We start from the raw sequence: 6,759 nt of genomic DNA, 5'->3' as shown, positions 1-6,759 counted from the left end.
AATCATCTATTAGACGCAAAAAAAAATTGTTCCAAAATCAATACCCAAAAAGAACCCTCCTAATTAACTGGATACTTGAAATTAAGATTCAGTATCATGTGTTACCTTGACTTCTAGTAAAATGGCCTAATGACAAGTTGCCCTCCTCTGTTTCTGTGGATAAGGTCCTCTAGCCAAACAATCCTCTTATCAAATGGAGCAGGTGCAGTTCCTGCTTATCTCTCAGTATTGGGTTTCAGGTTCCCTGCCAGCCTGTGGAATTATTCAAATAGGCCAATCACATCCTCTGCAGGAACCAAGGAGCACCCCATACTCTCACTACTACAAAGCCTGCCCCCCACAATCCCTGGTTATTCACTCCATTCCTGAGTGCATCTCCCATTTGGACCTGCATGGCTTGTGGTGTCTTCCCCTGGATCATGAGTATATGTAACTGATAAATTACTGTCAGTCTTACCCGTCCAGTGTCAGGTACCCTGCTTGGTCACTCCCATCACCCTAGGGTGGAAATCCTTCCCTCACCAATGGAGGAAAGTAAAACAGAAATTTTAAAGACATAATATCCTATGTTGCTGAGGCTGCAGGGAAACAGGAACTTAGCATTTTTGTGGGAATAAATTGGTACAACCCATGGGGAGGATAATTAGGTAGCATATAAAAAGTGAAATGTGTATACCTTTCGACCCAGAAATTCCATTTCTAGGAAGAAATACTATTGCAAGTAATATGAGATATACCCAAAGATATCCCTTAAGTATTGACTGTAGGCTTGGCCCCTGTAGCACAGTGGTTATGGCGCCAGCCACATACACCAATGGTGTCAGGTCTGAACCCGGCCTGGGCCAGTTAAACAATTATGACTGCAACAAAAAAAACAGCCAGGCGTTGTGGCAGGTGCCTGTAGTCCCAGCTACTTGGGAGGCTGAGGCAAGAGAATCGCTTACCACCAAGAGTTTGAGGTTGCTGTGAGCTGTGATACCATAGTACTCTACCTAGGGCAACAGCTCAAGACTCTGTCTCAAAAAAAAATAAATAAATATAGTATTGACTGTAAAAGTAAAAACAAAACACAACAATCTATTAATAGAAGATTGAACAAATGAATTACAAGGCATCCAATGCAACATAACGGTAGTAAGCTATTAAAAAGAATGATATGGATGTCTAGGTAATAACATAGAAAGAGGACTATATTAAGTGAAAAAAGTGATGGGAGAACATAGGCATACCTACCATACTCTAATTTCTCTCTTTTTTTTTTTTGAGACAGAGCCTCAAGCTGTTCCCCTGGGTAGAGTGCTGTGGCATCACAGCTACCTCCAACTCCTGAGCTCAAGCGAGTCTCCTGCCTCAGCCTCCCAAGTAGCTGTGACCACAGGTGCCCGCCACAACACCCAGCTATTTTTTGGTTGCAGCCGTCATTGTTGTTTGGTGGGCCCGGGCTGGCTTCGAACCCACCACCTTAGGTGTATGTGGCTGGCACCTTAGCCACTTGAGCCACAGGTGCTGAGCCCAATTTCTCTATTTTTTAAAGAATATATATAGATATGGATCTATAGATGTATAGAAAAGTTAGGAAGGCTCGGCGCCTGTGGCTCAAGTGGCTAAGATGCCAGCCACATACACCTAAGGTGGCGGGTTCGAATCCAGCCCGGGCCCACCAAACAACAATGACGGCTGCAACCAAAAAATAGCCAGGCATTGTGGCGGGCGCCTGTGGTCCCAGCTACTTGGGAGGCTGAGGCAGGAGATTCGCTTGAGCCCAGGAGTTGGAGGTTGCTGTGAGCTGTGAAGCCACGGCACTCTACCTAGGGGGACAGCTTGAGGCTCTGTCTCAAAAAAAAAAAAAAAAAAAGGAAAGTTAGGAAAGATACATATAAAATTTAGTAAGGGCTACCTTGAGACGGTGGGAATCATCCAGCATAAGGCTCTAGGTACCGATGTAATTTTTGCTCTTTTTACAATAAGCAGGCATTATTTTTGTAAAAAAAAAAAAAAAAATTAAGAAGAGCAGCGCCTGTGGCTCAAAGGAGTAGGACGCCAGCCCCATATACCAGAGGTGGTAGGTTCTAACCTGACCCTGGCCAAAAACTACAAAAAAAAAAAAAAAAAAAAATTAAGAAGAGAACAAGTGAGTAAGCTCTGACAATACAGAAATAGCAGTATTGAGATATTCAGTATTTGCTCACAAATCTCATAGAGTTTGCATGCTAGTGAGAGAAGCCAATAAGACAAGTAAGTAAAATACACAGAGGATGACACGTACTAAGGAGAAAAGTTGGGATCTCTGGGGGATCCCAACTCAGGATAAGGTGGAAGGTCTTAGTAAGAAGGTAAAATTTAAGTTAGGAGGACAGGGAGGAAGCCAGTGTGTATCTGCAGGTTTCTAGGATGTCATCATTTCATACCTATAATAAAATGAGTTCACCTTTTTCAATATTTCCTTGCACTACAGAAAGCTTCCAAATAGGAAAACTACTTAAAATTACATTTTTTATCTTTTTTTTAAACTTAGAGACATATCATCTTTCTGATGCCCAGGCCGGAGTGCAGTCACCTGATCACAGGTCACTGCAGCCTTCAACTTCTGGATTCAAGCAACAAACCTCCCGCTTCAGCCTCCCTAGCAGTGGAACTACAGGCAAGTGCCACCAAACTTGATTGATTTTTAAAAATTTTTATGTAGAAACAGTGTCTTGCTGTATTTCCCAGGCTAGTCTGGAACTCCTGGTTTCAAGCAATCCTGCTACACTGGCCTCTCGAAGCAGTGGGACTATAGGCGTAAGCCTCTGTCCCAGTGCTTTTTTTTTTTTAAATAAAACCAATCACTACAAAATGAGTTAACATTGTTAAAGGTCTGTCCTTTTACACTGCATTGATCAGCACACCTTAAAATAGGAAGATTAGCCTGAATTATCTAGGTGGGCCCCATGTAATCACAAAGGCCCTTAAAAGTCAAAGAGGAGGGCAAAAGAGAGGGAAACACACCTATGTGAGAATGGTCAGAGAGGAAGGGACTACTAGCTAAGAAATGTGGGAGGCCTCTAGAAACTTGAAAAGAATCTCCAGAAAGGCCAGCCTCGGTGTATGTGGCCAGCACCCTACGCATTGAGCCATGGGCACTGCCATGTGAGTCCTTCTTAAAGTTCCAAGCAAAATAATAAATTATTGTATTGTGGAAATTGTGGCCATGCCCAAATCACTAATGAATCTTATGTTAACATGCAGACACCAAAAATGTTACCAGATATAATTTTTGTAAAAGCTAGGGTAGGCTGGGCAAGATGGCTCACACCTGTAAACCTAACACTTTGGGAGGTCAAAGTGGGTGGATCACCTGAGTTCAGGAATTATGAGATGAGCCTGAGCAAGAGAGAGACCTCATCTTTCTGGGGGAAAAAAAAAAAAAAAGAAAAAGAAAAAAAACAACTATCTGGGTATTGTGGCAGGCACCTGAAGTCCCAGCTACTCAACTCCAGGGTGACAGAATGAGATTCTGTCAAAAAAAAAAGGGGGGAGGGGGTAAATCTGTCCAGCCAAAGTCATCTTCTTTATAAATTTTTTACATTATCATTATATATAGATATGGTGGTGGCTTAATAAAACTTTTATTACCTACCCTCAGGTTTTCTACTTGCTATTTGCCAACTCTTCCTCTCCTGATACCCAGCAGGCACAGTAACTGAGAGGTAGAAATGAGAATTTCCTGGTAATTATGTTCAATAATTTCACATCTATGACATTCATATTTGTTATTCTGGTCTATTTTGATATGAGGCAATATGTACAAACTAAAAAGACATCAAGACAACTGCCAAATCAGACATCAAGCATGAACCCACACAACTATACTGTTATGCAAACTACACAGTAACTTGTTTAGCTCAACAGTGACTTGACTTACCTCATTGTTGAGAAATAAAGGAAAGTCTTTTGGGGGGTTGGGAGGACAGAGTCTTACCCTGTTGCCCAGGCTAGAGTGCCACAGCCTCAGCCTAGCTCATAGCAACCTCAAACTCCTGGGTGCAAGTGATCTCCTGCCTCAGCCTCCCTCCCAAGTACTGGGATTAAAGGCATCTGCCACAACTCCCAGCTAATTTTTTTTTTTTTGAGACAGAGTCTTTGTCACCCTCAGTAGAGTACCATGGTGTCACAGCTCACAGCAACCTCCAATTCTTGGGCTTAAGCAATTCTCTTGCCTCAGCCTCCCAAGTAGCTAGGACTATAGGCACCTGCCACAGCGCCCAGCTATTTTTTTGTTGTAGCTGTCGTTGTTTGGCAGGCCCTGGACTGGGTTCGAACCCACCAGCTCTGATGTATGTGGCTGGTGCCCTAGCCACTATGAGCTATTGGTGCCGAGCCAACTCCCAGCTAATTTTTATATTTTTAGTAGAGACAGGGTCTTACTGTTGCTCACGCTCCAAGTTCAAGCACCTGCTTCAGCCTCAGAGTGCTGGGATTACAGGCATGAGCCACTACACCTGCCTAGCCAAAAATCTCTTAAAGCAACAGAAGCAAAAAAATCTCAGTTCTAAAACAGAACATTAATAGTTTTAAGTTTCACTCCTTTTCTTTTCTGTCTCATTTTGTCACCTTGGATAGAGTGCCATGGCATCGTAGCTCACAGGAACCTCAAACTCTTGGGCTCAGGCCATCCTCTTGCCTCAAAGTAACTGGGACCACAGGCACCCACCGCAATGTCTGGCTAGTTTTAGAGATGGAGTTTCATACTTGGTCAGATTGGTCTCAAACTCCTGAGCTCAACTGATCCACCTGCCTCAGCCTCCCAGAGTGCTAGGACTACAGGCATGAGCCACCATGCCTGGTTAGTTTTATTCTTATTATTGATGTGTTTTTGTATCATGTGTTAGAAATGTTAAGTTAAATTGTAAAATCATATAAAAAAACTTAAAATGACTAAAACCAGTCAGAGTAAATCTAGCAGGCTGTATGCAAAAGGTTATATTTAAGTAAGGTTAATGTTACAGCACTGGTATTTGGGTATTTGATGGGTTCTCTTATAAGGTTCCCTTATCCATTTTGGTGTAATGAATAATCAGATAATCTCTTAACTAACAAAAAGTATGTAGGGCGTCAGGATAAACTATGTAAAGAATGTTTTTCAATATCAATATGTTTATCAATATCCCTACTGTAGTCTAAATTGCTTTTAGTACAACTCCACAACTATCAAAAGTTATGTATGATATATTAACAGAACTCTTCACTCAGAAACTCATGCTTGCTCTTTTCTTAATATAAAAGGACCAAAAGTCCTTAGAACCCTATTTTTCAGACTGTAGGTCAAGATCTATTAGGTCGTAAAATCAATTTAGTCACCATCAGCTATGAAACAGAACAGACAGGCAAATATCAATATGCATTAAACCATATAAGGATCACACAGTGAAACTTTTGCTTCCGTTATCTATAAGTATACATGCACATATATGTACTGAGTCCTTAATGTAAAATACATTTCTTACTAAGAGATACTGTCAAAAGGGTCTGAATAACACAGCCTTGGTGTGGAACAGTTGTCCCTAATGTTGGTGCTGGGGCTTAGGATTTGAGGTCACCAGGGTATGTATTCATGAAGGCTTGAGGGATACCCTCAAAGATTCCAGTGGGGGGGTGCGTGGAAGGCGACATTGATGGAGTAATTTGTGAGATACAGTGTCAAGATTTCAGAAATGAGTTACAACATGTGGAAGTAAATCTCAAAGAAAATCAAGATGAGAGGGAGGAGGAGGGGATGGGTAAATTCAAACCTATTGGGTACAGTGCATACTGTCTAGGTGAAGGGAACACTTACAACTTCGACTTGATCTGTACAAAAACAAAGTATGTAAACAAAACATATACCCCTAACATTCTGAAATTTTAAAACATTTTTTAAAAGAACTGAGTTACAGATTCAAAACACTAATTAAGCATTTTATCCCTCCTCCAACCTGGTTCACCAAATACAACACAATCTCTGGGCTTGGCTCGTCCCAGCTGGGTCCCACCTGTCTCTCATTTGCCCTGGCCTTTCCCCTTTGTCCATCGACACTCCACATCCCGTCAAGTAACCACAGGCCCTTATGTTCTCCACTCCAATCTCTGCACCTGTCCTGGCCATGTACTTGCCAGCTGGATGACTGATTTGTCTCCTTGCTATATTTATAGTACTGCACCCACTCCTACTTGTGGATGGGGCCGTGTTTTACTCTCTGCATGCCTTGACATCATACCTTGTATTCAGTAGGTTCACTATAAATTGTTATTTTTAAAATATACTTCAGATGTATTTAAATTATTTTCATTTTATAAAGATCCAACATGCATTCTGCACTGTGACCCTGTGGCAGCCTAGGGATAGAGGCTACCTCAATTGCTATGTGAATGGAGTGACTACTGCTGGCCTCACACAGCCCAGTTTTTTAGCTTCTGAGATTTAGCATCAGGCAAACACAAGGCCATCTAGAACTCATTTGTGTTTAATTTTACATGTTTCGTTACAGGGAATTTTAAACATGTATGAAAATAGATGCATATAACCTCCATGTACCTATTACCCAGTACCAATAATTCATAACTCAAGGCCAACCTTATAAATATCATTTGGAGAACACAAATTGTATATTATAATATGGCTCTCCAGTCACAGGGTTTGTCAATGATAGGCCCTAAAGATCCATAAAAAAGAGAAGTTGTGGCTCGGCGCCTGTGGCTCAAGCGGCTAAGGCGCCAGCCACATACACCTAAGGTGGGGGG

This window comes from Otolemur garnettii, unplaced genomic scaffold (assembly GCF_000181295.1).
Source record: "Otolemur garnettii isolate 467f Iridium unplaced genomic scaffold, OtoGar3 scaffold00025, whole genome shotgun sequence".
NCBI classification, from domain to species: domain Eukaryota; kingdom Metazoa; phylum Chordata; class Mammalia; order Primates; family Galagidae; genus Otolemur; species Otolemur garnettii.
Note: the sequence above shows the minus strand (reverse complement) of the source record.